This window comes from Ambystoma mexicanum, chromosome 4q (assembly GCF_040938575.1).
Source record: "Ambystoma mexicanum isolate Mex_15411 chromosome 4q, UKY_AmexF1_1, whole genome shotgun sequence".
NCBI classification, from domain to species: domain Eukaryota; kingdom Metazoa; phylum Chordata; class Amphibia; order Caudata; family Ambystomatidae; genus Ambystoma; species Ambystoma mexicanum.
The window spans coordinates 895,005,965-895,023,602 of record NC_090928.1 but is presented as its reverse complement, the minus strand read 5'-3'; positions in this window follow the sequence as shown (position 1 = coordinate 895,023,602).

Sequence of the window (17,638 nt, the reverse complement as noted above, 5' to 3'; positions counted from 1 at the left end):
CTCATTATCAGAAAAACTGTCAGTACCCTTATTAGTACGAGTGGCCCCAAACACAGGTATAGTTTCTCAGTGTCCGTTAAGAAGCATCACTGATAGGCTCTTTTTGTTCATCCATGGGTGGCACTGGACCACGTGGCCTATCTTGATTGAAGGTAACTTTGCCGGCCCCTGCCTCTTATCGCATGCAGCAGAGGAATGACGCGGGACTGGCTCAACATTGGTTTCTTGTGGGTTTCTTGTGGGTATGGAATCCTAGCTGTACTTTCCTATTCTATTTACATTAATGTAATTTCAGCAGGCCCAAATCTAAATCCTGTTCCATGGTCGCAGATTGTACCTTAAAACTCCAGGTACAGAATGATCAGGGAACAAAGCCTTGTTGTTTCTTGAAGACGATGAAGACGCAGAAACAAGATCGATCAACGGTGAAGAAGAAATTGAAGAAGAAGAAGCAATCTCCCCAGGCCCCACGGGCTTAAGAAGGACTTTCGAAGAAGAAGCCACTCAGGAAGAATTTTCGTGGCGCCCTCGGTATCACTCAAAGCAGGCTTGTTATGAGCGTCAGGATCATCAATTGCCTTCTCCTCCCCTTTGTCATAGGGTAGAGGAAAAGGAATCCTCTTCACATGTGTCGCGTGGATCCAGTGTTTCTTTCCGGTCACTCGTACTGCAGTTTGCGCAGGCCAAAAGGATCTGATGGAGTCCTTTGGTGCAAGGCAAGTGCACCTCTCGAAATTTTTCACCAAGACCCACTGACCAGGTGGGAGTCGGTGACCTGGACCCTCGTATTTTACATGGAGGGCTGCTCGTACCTGTTGGTGAATCAAAAGCACGTTTTGAGTCAACTGGTTACAATAATCAGACAAAAGCTGACACTCAATATCTTTCAACTGTTTGGGCCTCAAACAGATTGCTGTGTGCACAGACTTTAGTGATTTTATTCTTTAAGATACCATTATGGCGTTCCACAAGGCCGGCACTCTGAGCATGTCTGTCATACTTGCAGGATGACAGCAGCGATAAAATGTGGGCCATTATCAGATCAAATTACTCTTAGCAAGCCAAACCTAGGGAAATATTCCCTAAGCATGGTCTTTGCCATTGATATTGCAGTGATGTCTTTCAGTGGGAAAGCCTCAACCCATTTCCTAAAGGCACAGATCACAACTAAGACATATTTATAGTTTTGGCAACGTTCCATCTCAATGAAATCAAAATGGATCACCTCAAAAGGCAAGGAGGGGGGATCAAAACTGCCTTTTGGTGTCAGTGTTCCCTTCCCAATATTATGTTGCAAACATATCAAGAAACTCTGGACCAAACGTTCAGCAGTTTTCTGGATATTAGTGTCATACCAGACGGGATCTTGTTGACAAATCTTTTAGCACATATGTGTGTTGGGCCATGAGCCATGGTGATCATAGCAGTGACATAGGCATTGTGTAGCATCCATCTTCGCTTCTCATTATCCACCCAACAACCCTCATCGTCTAGACCAGCTGAACCCTCAGCCCACTGTTTGATTTCTTCTGGAGAAGCTTCAGACTGAATTTCTTTTATACAGCTAATCCCTTTGTCCATCATACAAGTATCAGTAACCCATCTTGCTGAATCGAACATGTACATTTTTGAGTGCAAATCAGTAGCAGTCTGTTTGGCTATTCTGTCAGCAAAAGCATTTCCTTTTCCTACATCGTCCGTCACTTTCTGATGTGCAGCACACTTCATTATTGTTAGTTGTGTAGGAAGCGCAAGTGCTGATAGCAACCGGACTATCAGAGTGCCATGTTGAATTTTTGTTCTATGTGAGGTCAAGAATCCTCTCTCAGCTCATAGTCGGCCAGAATTATGAACCACCCCAAATGTGTATTGGCTATCAGTATATATGTTTACACTAATCCCTTCAGAAATTTCACAAGCTCTGGTTAATGCGGTAATCTCTGCAGCTTGTGCAGAGTAATGCGGTATTCATTTACTCTTCACAACAGTGCTTAATGTTTTGATTGCATAACCAGCGGTAGATGTACCATCCAGTAATTTAAAACAGGAGCCATTACAGAAGAGCTCCCCTTGTGGATTCCTTAAAGGTGTATCAATTAAATAAATTCTGCCCTTTCTTTCTTTTTCTGTAATAAAGAGGCAATCATGTGACATTTCATCATTGCAATCCTTCTCTTGTGGAGAAGGCACTAGTTCAGCCGGATTCAATGAACAACATCTCTTAATTTGAATATATGGAGCAAATAGAATCAGCTCGTACCATGTTAGTCGAGCTAATGTGAGATGTTGCCTCTGCGTTGTGTTTAATAGAACATCTACAGAGTGGGGTACCATCACGGTTAAAGAGTGACCTAAAACCATACCCTCACTTTGTTTCATGGTTGCAGCAGCAGCAGCTACAGCTCTCAAACATCTCAACAAAGCGCATGCAACAGGGTCTAACATGGAAGAAAAATAGCGCACGGCCTATTCTTGCCCCCATGTTCCTGTGTCAAAACAGCCAAAGCACATCCATCACGTTCATGCACATACAAAACAAAGACTTTTTACGTAATTTGGTGTGCCCAAAACTGGTGCTGAACACAACGCAGCCTTAAGCAAATCAAAAGCGTTCTGGCAATCCATGTTCCACGGTAAAGGCAAAGAAATGTCCTTCTTTGTCAGTGCCAACATAGGTTTTATCAACAACGACAAATTTGGGATCCACTGCCTACAATATGAGACCATGCCTATTAAAGCTCTGACCTCTTTCTGTGTATTTGGAACAGACATATCGGAGATGCTTTGTATCCGTTTCGGTGTCAGTCTTCTTCCCTCCTTCCACAGGAGATATCCCAAATAGGCGTCCTCCTGTCGACAATACTGAAACTTCTTCAATGAAGCCTTATGCCCATGTTCTGCCAAATGATTCAGCAGCAACACAGTGCCCTCTTTGCAGACATCTTCAGAATCAGCAGCTAGAAGTAGATCATAAAAATATTGCAACAACGTGCAAGTGGAAGGCAACTCGAGCGTATCAAGCTGCTCTTTTAACATTCTACTATAGATACTTTGACTCTCCGTGTACCCTTGTGGCACACGAGTAAATGTGAACGAGCATCCCACTAGGGTGAACGCGAACAGACTTCTGCTATCAACATGCACAGGAATACTAAAGAAAGCATTTTTTAAATCCACAACACTAAAATGTGTAGCCGTGGCTGGAATCATAGTCAGAATTGTGGTGACATCAGGTACAATTGGAAACTCTGGCGCAACAACCTTATTAATCGTGCACAAATCAATAATAAAACGAAAAGGAATCACATTATCCCCTTTTTTGTAGACTGGTTAAATCGGGCTATTACACACGCTTCCCGCAATTTCTTCAATGACACCTCGGTGTACAAAATCAGAGATAATACTCTTCAAAGCCTGTTCAACTTCAACCAAAATTTTATATTGCGGAATACGTGGCAATTTAACACCTGGTCTCAACACAATTTTAACTGTCTCGATTTGTAAAATTCCAACGTCATCACCATTAACTGCCCATAAACATGTCGGAACTTTATTCAATTCAGTTGGTAAAGGCACAGACAAAAATTATGGAAAGGAAGTTTGTTGGGGCGAAATCGTTAAGTACACTCCATCTGGAGAACAGTATATCACAGCATTCAATTTTTAACCCCAACAAATTTTCGCCACAATTTGTCGTCAATAGTAATGGACAAAAATCAGAAAATGGTCCCAGTGAAATTAGTACAGGCCGAGAGACCGGACTAACCACTGGCGTACCAGAGAACCATACAGAAATGTTGTTCTGCCCTGACAGTGGAATATCTGGAACCTGTGAGTGATCAATAGAACACTTCTGTGCTCCTTTATCTATCAAAAAGAGATGCTCCCTATTCACCACCTTTATTTCAACGTAAGGCCCTTTCTGATTGACGGGAACAGGTATCGGTTCCAGACCCTGCTTCCGGCTGTCCTAACGGAACAGTACATCATCGGATCCAAAATCTTCAGAAAAATAGACATTCAAAGGATTATCAAAAATATTCCCACTAATGACACTCTGTTGTGGATTATCTTGTGATGGTGTCTGTTTGTTTTGTGCAAACTGACTTCTACCAAGACCCCCTATCCCAGCACGGCCTCTGGATCATCTACCAATTGCACCATATGTACTATTTGATCTCTGTGTAGGATCGGGCATTGTGCTCGCCAATGACCCTCCTGTCTACAATATGCACACTGGTTTATGTGTACAGGAACCAGTTGTGTGCCACCCTGTGGTGTAAATTGGCCTCTCAACTGTCTATTCCCACCTCTGGCTCCTCTAGCTATCTGCTGCAACAACATTATAGTCTTCAGGTCTCCTTTCTTCTTTTCCACCTTCTCCTTCTCTGTATTAACCCTATTATCATAATACTGAGCCATGTGGAACACTTCATTTGATTTCGCTTGCCATGCACTCTCAGAAGTCATGATCTGTGATTGGATTTCAGGCAACAATCCACACACAAACTTATCAACAAATAGCCTCTTTCCTGGCACTGCACTTAAATCTTGACCACTAAAATCCAAAAATGCTTGCTCAAATCTGTTAAAATACTCAGTTGCACCTTCTGACTTTCCTTGCATGCAAGCTGTAAGCTTATCCCATATGATTCTTTTTTCAGGAACCAGAGTTTTTAATTTAATCACTATTCTGTCTGGCAACATCAATATCACCTGTGCCGGATTTTCATTGGCATTCCTTTCCCCATCTGCTCGTACTAAGGCATCTCATGTATCACCCATCCCTGCCTGATCATCTACAGTTCTAATCTGCTTCCATAAATCAGCAGGAAGGATCACGCGAAACAACAAATCTATATCACCAAGCGTGAAAACTGACGAATGCAAGACAGATTCAATTTCTTTATAAAACCTTGTTGGATTCTTCCTAACATCTGGATTTGATTGCCTAATGGTATTGACTTCCTGTCTAGAAAATGGAACATCGACAAACTGTGAGACATAGGGCCTCATTACGACCCTGGCAGAATGGGTTTAACGGCGCCGGTAAAGGTGCCGGCACCTTTAATCCCATTCTGCCCTATTACGAGGTTCCCTTGTGGAACCCGCTCTCGACGTCTGGTCAGACCAGACGTCCTTTGCGGGTCCCGCGAGGGGACCAGGGAGCTAACAAGGGGCCTGTTATTAATGGGCCCGTTGTTAGCTCCCTCCCCATTCTCATTGAGCCCTATGGGGGCTCGAATGGGAATGGGGATGTGTACATTGAATGAGGAATTACCGGGTCCTCCAAGTTTGGAATGGCCCGGTAATTCCTCATTGAAGGAACCCGGACCCGAGTTTGGAGGCAGCCATTAAGGGCATGGCTACCTCCAAACTCGTAATGAGGCCCATAATATGCTTCAATAGTGGTGCCAGGTGTTCCTGCGCAGCATCAGCAGGAATCTCTACTTTCGGAACAAATGTCGGAGGAACCTCCCTCATCAGCAATAGTAAAGTAGGCAAATCCGAACGTCTAATAAGCAACAAGGCCAAATCAACTGACAAAGTAGTCAAAGCAGTATCGAGCAAACTGCTGTTTTATAAATAGCCATCGCATCTGTGGGGCAACATTCTTTTCTCTTCATAAATTCATCTTGTAGATACTCTACCATCACCTATAACACTTTCCTTTGCATTGCCGGAGCATACTGGCTAAACGTGCTATTCACTTCAATGGGAGAAATTGAAACATCCGAAATCCATCTAAGAGCTTCTCTTGTGCAAATGCACATTTCTTCACTTATTGGTTTCAATGGAGGAAGAAATCGCTTCTGCACATATGAAGCCTGCCATCCATTATCATCCACCTCATCTTTCTGTAACCGTTCTAGCTCCCTTTTAAACTCAAATACCTTCTCTACATGCTCATATACTTTCGCAACAGTGTCCCATGAGCGGGCAAGGACATTGAAATCCCTCAACCCCTGTGGGACATTCATGTCCGTCAAATCACTCCATATATATCCATTCTATCAAAATATTCTGTTCAGAAATACCCCCTTCATCAGAAATCGCAACTAAAACAGATGATTCATCACCCTCTTTTATGTACTGCTCAGCCCATCTATACAATTCCCTCTTTCTGTCTTTAGGTACCATGCCACGAGTCACTATTCTTGGATCAGCTCACGCCCCTTCAACCACTTCAGGTGGAGCAGAACACCTGGCAAAGAGGGTTCATACAATTCTTGTTCACTAGGTAGCGGAGGCAATACCACTGGCGGTGCAAACGGAATTATGGGGATGGCAACTGTTGGCACGGGTGGGGGTGCAGGAGGAGGAACAACAACGGGAAGAAGAGGAACAACAACGGGAGGAAGAGGAACGACAATGGGAGGAGGCACATAAGGAGGTGGTGCAGTTGAAACAGTTCTACATTCATTCAATAATTTATTAATTAACTTGTCGGATATATGAAAATCCTGACAGGGATATATCTTTTGCACATCTAGTTGAAAAGCCCTGTCCATACTTCTAATGGATTCTGACTGATTCTGTTGATCATGCAACAATGCTCTCTCTGCATTTGTCATGTGTCTGCGTGCATGCTTTCCTTTACTTATAAATTGCTGCATCGCTTCCTTCCTCCAATCTCTAACTCTATCAAGTGCTGTAGGCTTAGCCTTTTTTCTCAACAATACAGATTCAAAATGCCTCTAGGAGGGAAATTTCAAAACTACCATAAACTGCCCACTGATGTTCGGAAACATGTCTGGCCTGTCTTTTCCAAATATCATTAAATACGATAGTTCCTAGGCCATACTTACAATACATTAAACAAGCCGGCGACCCATCGGGTGGCGCCGGTTGGCTTTGTTTCAAAGATTGTCTTTTCCTGCAGAATAAAACCCTGCAACAGGATGACAATTTCCCACGCATAGTTAATTCGCAATCTTACCTGGCTACGTTTGTTTCTCCAGAGACAACACTTGCAACACATATCAGGATTTTTTAGGAATCAGGGTACGACTCACCTGATTTCAAACCAATCAAAGGGTCCGATCGGATATCAAATCGTCGTGGCTGATGAATCGCACCTCACTTTGCAGGGCGTCTCATCACTCTCCGATCCCGGTCCCGTAGCCTCGTCTTCATCTAGTAATGTGGCATCGATCTTAAGGGTCCCTATTCGGGCACCATCTGAAAGATTAAATAATATTGAGGCTTAATAACACATAATAGAAATACGCCAGTCATGAATCCAAAGGTACCGTGTACATTTATTAACAGGCAGCTGTCTGGCTCTCAACACCCCGCAATGTGTGCAAGCAGACACCGTGAGATGAGAGAGTGCTGGACATTTCAAAAACACAAGTATTTATACATGTTTTCCACAATTCCGGACACACCGTCCATCCTCTCTTCTTGTAATACATTTACCTAGGGTTCAGGGCCTATCAACATAACAAAGTCATGCTTAAACTTCTTTGAATAGTTTGTTGTTTTCCTTTAAACATTTCACATGTTTTCCAAATATAAGACACAAAGGTAACATTCCTTATTTTGCTTGCTTATATTTGTCTATCATTTGTTCTTGAGTTTAAAGTCAGCTTAGTTTCAAGAAGCGAAAACAAAGATTTCTGCAAGAAGAGCACGTTCAACTATTCATCATTCTACTTTGCTGTCTGAACGGAGAAGGCACTATTGGAAAAGATGGTATAAAAATTACTGATTAGTACGGCTTTTGTTTAACTCCAAGGTTTCTCAGTGTAGGACAAACAATCCACTTTAGCAGCTTCAACATTGTTATCTAAAAATAAGAATCATCATGGAAACAGTACAAAGTTCATTTTGCTCTGCTGGAGCCAAAAACACAATTCTAAACATGGGACAGAAAGCAAGAAGAGATCAAAATGGCAGATAACTCAAAATGGCGGTATAGTCAGTCTGTTACATGTTCATTCAATGCAATTTATAGTGCGATGCGAATGTGCTTAGGCCAATAGTTTAGTATCAGGCGGTATTCATGCAAAATATACTTTTACACTATGGCTGCCTGTAACTCCAAGGGGAATATCTGTTCCCCTTCCTCGTTCATGGGTATCTGTGGCCTGAATAAAAATTCATCAGGTAGTCTCAGGTAGCCATGTTAACAAAATACGCACTTCATAATAAAAAAAAAACAGACTCCAATGGCTTTCTATGCAAGCCTATTTGCCTTGTGAATGCCATAATAAACTCACTTACATTTAAATAACGTAGTCCTTGTGTTGAACACCCTATACCCTCATCAGTAAAAGACATTGGGCCTCATTCCGAGGTTGGCGGTAAGGGGTTAACGGGTCCCGCTAAGGGCGGCTGGTTTTACCAGACGCTCTTAGTGGGAGCAGCTAAAGGACCAGGGAGCTAATAATGGGCCCGTTATTGACGGGCCCGTTGTTAGCTCCCTCCCCATTCCCATTGAGCCTCCAGAGGGGGATTGGTAAATTGAATGAGGAATTACTGGATCCTCCAACGTTGGAATGGCCCGGTAATTCCTCATTCAAGGAACCTGGACCCGGACCCTAGTTTGGAGGCAGCCTGCCCGCAAATAGCAGCATGGCTACCTCCAAACTCGTAATGAGGCCCATTGTCATGTTCAACTTTGTCGTCAATCCCGACCCAGTATATTAACTAGTGTCTGTTTTGAATACAATAATGGAACAAACATGTCACATTCTCCTATTGAAACTGGCAGTTTTTCAGTAAAAGGAACTCCTTGTAGCTCCTGTGAAACCTTGAGCATTCATGGCATTACCTGGTAACAAAAATGTTCCCTCTCATATACATGAGCACGTTGCTCCAGTGTCTACTAAAAAAGAACAGAATCTGCCTCGTATCGTGACGTCAACCCTTGGTTCCTCATTAGGATTAGGCATTACCGACAGTACTGAACACATCAAGTCCCCCAGTGAGCTGTCCTATTGTGGGTACATACTTATCCCTGTACCTGTAAAAGGATTCCCACTTTCGACAGTGACATCCCTTATTCTAGGAGTCAACAATTGTCCTGTGTTTGCACCCTGTTGTATCTGCATGGGTGCATGCTGCGATTGTCCTTGCGGCCGACTCAATGCTGCTTGCTGTGATTGCAAAGCCTGCTGTGTTCGCAGTGCTTGTGTCTGATATACTGTCTGATCTTGGGCAGGCCTTTGTGGGCTATATGCTGGAGGATAAGCTGTTCCCCCCTCTTGAGAATTGCCATATTGTACATTCCCTTCGCTCCTACATGTCCGCGCTATGTGCCCTGTCATTCCACATGTCCAACATACAGTAGGAAATCTCCTTATTTGCCCATCCTGCATACCTTGATTATTCCATTGACTATTCTGAAAATATCCTTGGTGATTTTGAAAGCTTTCTCTTCCTTGGAAAACTCCTCTTCCTCTATGCATAAATCCATTTCCTCCCTGATCTGGCTGCCGTTGGATATTCACCTGCGGCATACCTTCAGTCTGTTGCGATCCTGTCCCATCTCCACTAGTTAACATTGCCCCTTCAATGGCATATTTAGGCAGTTTTTTCTGCACTAATTTGGCTTCCTATACCTTTCTAGTATCTTCTTTCTGCTTGTTTTTCTCTTGCAACAATAGGCAATGAGGCGTAATGATCAGCTGAATTTCTGGCCATGGCTTTGCTTCCAAACCCACCAATTTCATAAGCTGTATCTGTACTTGCTCTGGCAATCCCTGGCATAAAATATGATAAAACACTGGTATAGATTTCCCCACGGCTCTCGCGTTTCCAAAGATCACTGCTCTTGGATGTTTTGTATATAGCAAGCAGATCTTCCCCTTCCTTCGTCTTTCGTGCCATTTTATCTCCCATATCTGACGTATCAGGATATTGCACTCGAAGCACTTTCCAGACTGCTGCTCTACAATTATTAAACAGCGCACAATCGTGTGCCGTGTTCTACACGGTAACTCCCGCGTATTCTGCTGTGGACCAAATGTCATCAGCTCTTTCCCCAAGGATGGCTGCAAGGAGACCTTTAATGTCCGCTATAGCTCACATGTTACCTCCTGTCATTTTTTCTAGCTCATATATCCATTTTCTGGCACCCCAAGGTTAAAATGGGCAACTTGCATTTTAAGTTGTCCTTATCCATCTGAGTAGATACAAACAATCAAAGAAACAGATTACCCCACTCTCCCCCTATAGAGGTAGGGTTGTGTGATATTAGCTATTGTACAATACGAAGCCTCATTTCTTTTTTAAAAAAAGTGAAACACATCCCAGGTGTCCCATGGCGAACCAGGACCATTTTAACATTATTATTGAAACCATTACTAACTTATTACTTATCAAAAAATCATTTTTAATCAATATTATCAAAATACATCTGTATACATACATAAAAACAGAGAATAATTATTCACAATAACACAGTTAAAAACCCAGATTTATCTTTGGTGGGTTTTTTTTTCATCAGTACGACACACCATATTAAATTATGGCAGTTAGATCAAAAGACTTTAGTTGTTTCCTAGTCTTTCTATAGTAGTCGACATGTTTCGGCCCTTGGGTAGAGTTGGGCACTATCTCTAGTGCTTGTTGAACCCTCGATCTTATGGCCTTCTTCAGGACAAAAATATTTCTTCTCTGTAAAGTTTTATTTATGTATACTCCATATACCAATATGTATATATCTAAAATGAAAAATATTTTAAAACATGTTATCTTAAAGTAGTGGTTTCTTAACGGCTCATTTACTATTCTTTACACAATATTTCGTTCAAAACACACTTATTCCCGGTCAAAAAACAGAAAGAACACATGTATTATCTTGTGACCTATAGTTCATAGTTTTGGCCAACATAGAAGGAAAATAAATTCATTCACTATAGTTGTACAATCTGTGTTACCCCATAACATTGTTTTTAGGTGCAAGTTATTATCAAACAACCACATAGCAATACCACACAACCCCTACTTACATCCACTATAGGCGTGAGTGCACCTCGGCTTAATTTTAGCCTGTGCTCTTTTCACAATTCAATCAATGTAGTGTTTTGGAACCAGGAAGGTAATTGATTTGGGTTGGATGCAACCAGATTTCTTTGGCATCTTTATCAGATATGAATCTAAACAGAAAAATGGATGGAAAAAGGATACATCAAAAATCCCAACTCATACTCTATTTCTCTCTGAAGACAACCATCACGTTATTACTAAATTGTTTCAGTCTATCTATTGGCATAGAGGTGAAACTCTCTATCAATGGTCAACAGAATTTGAGCCATATATCTGTTATTTCATTTTAAACAGCTTACCTTTGTTCTGTTGTATAAAGGTCTGAAAACTTGTGTCATTTCTTCACATCTAACGCTGTTGCCGAAGGGGGCCACTACAGCATAACTGGTGTGCTTGTGGACCGCTTGCGATGGTTCTAGAAGCAACAGTGGAAAAGTATTTTTAGTACACCAATCCCGCATCCTTTTTTATTCTATACACATAGCAATCTAACAGACTTCCTCTTTGTTGTTAACAAGCCTCATGTTGCATGCATCAATGAAAGCATGCATAAATTGGCTCAGAGAAAAAAGCAACAGATTTTGCTTTCCTAATCACACCATAACACCTTACAGGTGCTATCCTATATCATATACACATGGCTGCTAAAGCCAGAGACATATGTAACGGTGGCTTAACTCCAAACACAGTTTCCTTTGTGCTGGCGGCAGAGCGCATAGGAGCATACAGGAGAACTCTAACGAGTTTCCTATTGTATGTCTTTTCTAAAGCGCTAAATCGGGGAGCGACACAGCGAGCGGTTTATTTACTCACCTTCCAATCCCGAACTTCAAAAACGCCGTCTCCGAAAACGCGTTCGATTCCAGGAGCTTCCTTTCTAGTTGTTTCTTCAAAACGCGCACCCGTAGCCACAAAGTAACTGTCATGATCTCTGCTTCCAAAAAACCAGGACTTGCCCGACTCCCTTGGAAGCAGACCCATAACCCCGGTTCCGAGTGCCAGCCAGTCCCAATTGGGACCTTTTGGACCCTGTCCTGGCGCCAGTGGCACCAGGCTCATAAAGATGCCTAGTCCCAGCGCTGGAAGCGCCGGGCTCATAATGCTTGGGTGGACTTACCTGCAGCAGACCATGCTGCTTACTTACCTGCCAGTTGAACCCCTGATCCTCTTCTGTTTGGGACTACTTTTCCTGTTGGGTGGGGCAGGAGCCACTGCCTAGGTTCAGAACACTGGAACTCTTCTGGAAAGCAGGAACTCTTTTCTTACCTAGGCGTGGCTGTGGAAGGAGACACCTAAGCACTACAGGAGGCTATTTAAACCACACCCGATGGATGAATCTTGCTTTGCGTTATTCTGCATTCTCTGCAGCAGAACGCTCATCGTGTCTTCTGCTTCTGATCCTGGGCCTAAGGGAACAAAGGCTTACCATCCTGGAATCCAGTCTTCAGCAGCACCTGTAAAGACAAAGAAAGAACAGGTTAGCACTACGGTCTTCAGTGGCAGCGCATCTCTTACCTGGTCCATCGGCTGTCACCAACGCCTCGCGCTGCATTCCGGCATCTGAAAGACAAAGGCTTACCTACTCTTCGCATGCTCCGGAGGTCTTCGCACTGCATTCCGGCATCTGAAAGACAAAAGCTTACCAGCTCTTCGCACGCTCCGGAGGCCTTCGGCGCTGCATCCCGCATCTGAAAGACAAAAGAAGGTGCGTTTAAAGACATTGGGCAACTTTATTACTCGCGTGCCATTACTCCTTCCCACGCCGAATCCAGTGGGTATTCCAGCACCCTTCAGCTTCTCTAAAGCTCCGAACTTGTACCTGCAAGATAAAAGGGACAGTTAGTGCGCATCGTGAAGCAGGCTACAAGCGCTTACTTACGTGCTTCCAGGCACTTCTATTCCTCACGCGGGTTCGATCCTCAACTCTCATCAGCCCGCCATCCGCCATCGCCGGAACCCTGCAAAACAAGAGATATCATTACAAAAGACTTTTAAGACATTTGAAGTGCCCAGAACTTACCGTTCGTGCAGTTAACGACGGACAGCAGTCCTCTGAGGTCAAGAGGCCTGCACCCTTATCCAGTGAAGAAACTGGTTACGGCACCCTGCCCCGAGGCAGATGGAGAGCTCGGCGTTCACTTACCTAAGGTGAGGGTGTTAACCTTTGGGGTTCTACAGGAGAAGAGAAAGGGAAGAGGAGAGAGGCACCCAATAACCCCAGTTCATTAATCCCATATTTTCTATCTGCAGACATCTTACTCTTCGAGTCAGACATACAGTGCACAGAGGTCCAGCCCAAAGAGCCAACCGTGTGTTACACATCACCTTTGAAGATACGGCATTCACCCAGTCAAGACCGGCGCCTCTGCGGGAATCAGGTGAGCGTTACAGAACGCAAAGCCTATCGCAAAACTCCCACCCAGGCGCTATGGAAACCTCGGATACCGACCAGCTAGCCCAGTTACTTGGGGAACTAAGAGCAGAAGTGCATGCAGCCCGTCAGGAAACAAATGCTCTAAGAAGGGAACTGATTATTTCCAAGGAGCGAACAGACGATCTCGCTAGACAATTGCTACAGTCACAAGCCGGACAAACTCCGTTACCCGCATCAGGGGCAAATCTTCCTTCAACATCCTCTACGAAACCAGTGCAGATCAACCTACCTGGGAATGTACCTCTGGCTCCGCCCGAACGATTTTCTGGTGACCCAAAGAGGTTTGCAGTATTTATTAATCAATGCCGGTTGCACTTCTTATGCCGGCCAGCAGCCTTTCCAACTGATCAAGCTAAGGTAGCTTTCGTGCTTTCGTACCTTAGTGGCAATGCGGCAGACTGGTCGATCCCTCTAGTTAATCAAGATGATCCGGTTCTCCATGATTTTCAAGCTTTTCAGCTCAGTATGGAAAAACTGTTTGCAAGACATTCACAGGGGCAGGCCTTGGACAATGAGCTCCTTTCATTGCGACAGGGTAATCAAGACCTTTTGGCTTATATTGCGTCTTTCAACAGACTGATAGTGGAAACTCGATGGCCTGAGGACAAAAGGATTACGCTGTTTTATAGAGGTCTACGTGGAGAGCTCAAAGATGTGTTAGCCCAAGTAGTGAATCCCCCGCAAGACTGTTCGGACTATATTGACTTAGTCGTTCAAATTGACCACAGACTGCAGAACAGGAAGGCCGATCGTTCCAAGTTTGATGCTCGAGTATTTTCCAAACCACCAACTCCTACCAAAGGAGTAGACTCCGGGGAACCCATGCAAATAGGGGGCCTGAAAGGACCACTAACACAAAAGGAGCGGGAAAGGAGAAAACAGCTGCAATTATGCCTCTATTGCGGAAACTCGGGGCACTTTCTTCGAGACTGTCCGGTGAAACCAGCCAAGAAGGCAGTAGGAGCTGCAGTTACCAGGGTCACAAACTCTGAGCAGGGAAACGACCTCGCCCGACAAGAATAGAGGTCCTCTTGCCGAGCGTTAAAACCAGTTCCGTGACCTCGCATTTCGTGATACCTATGGTCCTCATTAGCCCTGAACATCCGGATCGATTACATGCGATTGAAGCTTACGTCGACAGCGGTGCCATCGGCAATTATGTGGATCATGAAATGGTTTTGAGGATGAATCTGACTCTTTGTCCAAAGGCTGTAAAGGACGTCATTACTACGGTGGATGGTACGGCGATAGCCTCCGGACCAGTAACGCATACCACCCAAGAAGTGACGCTAGTAAGTCAAGATGGACACCATGAGAAGATCGTGTTCGATGTGATCAAGGCCCCTCAGTTCCAGATTATTCTAGGAATTCCTTGGTTAGAGAAGCACAATCCTCAGATCGATTGGCGAGCAAGAACGGTTCAGTTTCCAGAATGTGTCTCTACTTGTCACCCTCGACCTGGTGTTGCACTGGCAGCAATTTCCTCGGAGGCTCCTCAGTTACCTCCTGAATACCTAGAATTCCAAGATGTTTTCCGGAAGGATCCGGCTAACTCTCTACCTCCTCTTAGGTCTTATGACTGCCAGATAGACCTGATACCTGGATCTACTCCTCCTTGTAGTAGAATTTATGCCCTCACCGAGCCTGAGAATCTTCACCTCCGACAATACCTGGATCAATACCTAGCGAATGGGTTTATTCGTCCTTCCAAGTCCCCTGCTTCCTCAGCTTTGTTCTTCGTTCCAAAAAAAGAAGGGGACCTTAGAACTTGTATAGATTATCGCGCCCTGAACCAGATCACCGTTAAGAATAGATATCCGTTACCTTTGATCCCTGAACTCCTGGACCAAGTCAGAAAAGCATGCATATATACAAAGCTGGATCTTAGAGGAGCCTACCACTTGGTACGAGTAAAAGAGGGCGATGAATGGAAGACGGCCTTCCGCACCAAGTATGGGCTATTTGAATATCAGGTCATGCCCTTCGGACTTTGCAATGCCCCGGCCGCCTTTCAATATTTTATGAACGATGTCCTCAGAGAGCTCATAGATGTGTGTGTTGTTGTTTACATTGACGACATCCTCGTTTATTCTTCATCGGAAACTGAACATCGGAAACACGTGAAAATGGTCCTCGAGAGATTGCGTCAACACAAACTTTTCGCTAAGTTGGAAAAATGTGTTTTCAACGTGACTGAAGTTGAATTCTTGGGATTCATATTATCACCTAGCGGAGTGCGTATGGATTCAAAGAAGGTCGATGCAATTCTCAAATGGCCATCGCCATCCTCCGTAAAAGGTGTTCAAAGCATGTTAGGCTTCGCTAACTTTTACCGCAGGTTTATCCCTGAATTCTCTCGAATAGTCCAGCCCATCACCGCCTTGTTAAAGAAAAACAAACGTTTTGAATGGTCTACCGAGGCGGAACAAGCTTTCCAGAATTTGAAGACTAGATTTATCTCTATACCGATCTTAAAACATCCTCGCCCAGAACTCCCCTACATCGTTGAAACTGATGCTTCGAGCCTTGCCATGGGGGAAGTTCTATCACAAAAGGACCCAGTAACCAATCAGTTGCATCCCGTGGCATTTTGGTCCCGCAAATTCTCACCTCCTGAAATCAATTACACTATTACTGATAAGGAACTTCTAGCTATCAAGTCCGTCTTTAAGGCTTGGCGGCATTATCTTCTGGGGGCCCGACAAACCGTTACTGTGATTACAGATCACAGAAACCTGCAATATTTGAAAACCGCAAAAGCTCAATCCTCTAGGAAACTCCCTTGGGCACTATTCTTTGCCGAGTTTGACTTCATAATTACCTATCGACCTGATACAAAAAACGGTAAAGCTGATGCCCTTTCTCGGATGGGAGTGGAAGAACATTTGATCAATCCTAAACCTGTACCTATCATTCCCGAACAAAGAATTCTAGGTGTAATCGCCACACAATCCATAGAGGAAGTTAAGGATAAAGCCAGGCTACTGGTAACTCCAGCAGACATACAGAATTGGCATCTGCAGGGAAAGGACTTTACGGTGAAGGACAACCTATTATATTTCCAAGAACGGTTATACCTGCCCAGCACAGATTTACAGAAAAAGGTAATCTCTTGTTATCACGATTCTTTAATGGAAGGACATCCCGGTATGACCAAGACCTCGGAAAAGATCAAGCGCTACTTCTGGTGGCCGTCTTGGAAAAAAGATATCAGAGACTTTATAATGTCCTGTGGAGTATGCGCCCACAACAAGAGTCAAAAGGAAAAACCAGCCGGCCTCTTACGCCCTATTGACATCCCGCCTCGCCCTTGGCATACACTTTCTATGGACTTCATCACCGATCTACCTCCATGCTCCGGATACAATACGATCCTAGTAATCGTGGACCTATTCTCCAAGATGGCGCATTTCATTCCACTCAAAGGCTTGCCAACAGCAGCAACTCTGGCCCGAGAATTTCTCGAAAACATCGTCCGACTGCACGGTTTTCCTTCAGTTCTAATTTCGGATCGAGGTAGTCAATTTATTTCTCATTTTTGGCGAAGTTGCTGTCGGTCGGCTCCAATTGATGTGAGACTTTCGACCAGCCACCACCCTCAAACCGACGGACAAACCGAGAGGACCAATCAAACTCTGGAACAGTATTTGCACTGCATGCTACAACAAACTGAAAAAACTTGGAAAGATATCCTTTGGATAGCCGAATATGCCTACAATAACTCTGTCCACTCAGGAACTGGGAAGACCCCATTTTTTCTTTTATACGGTAGTCACCCTCGAACCTCGGAGTTGGATCCACTCCAAGATCTTGGAACACCAGCAGTAGACCACCTGCATTCTACAATCACCAAAGCCTTTAAGGAAGCCGTTTCTCACCTTCAAAGGGCTAAAGAACAATACAAGAAAGGAGCAGACCAACATCGGAAGGAAGCCCCCCAATATCAAGTAGGAGATCAAGTCTGGTTATCCACCAAATATCTACCTCTAAAAGGACCACGCACATTCAACCCAAGATACCTTGGTCCCTATTCCATCACTACCATAGTAAATCCAGTAGCGGTCAAGTTGGACTTGCCCCCTCACATGAAGATACATCCGGTCTTCCACGTCTCTCTATTAAAACCCGTGCAACCTCAAACCCGACTAACTACATCTCCAAAACCTATTCTAGTTGATGGAGAACTCGAGTTTGAAGTCAAAAGCA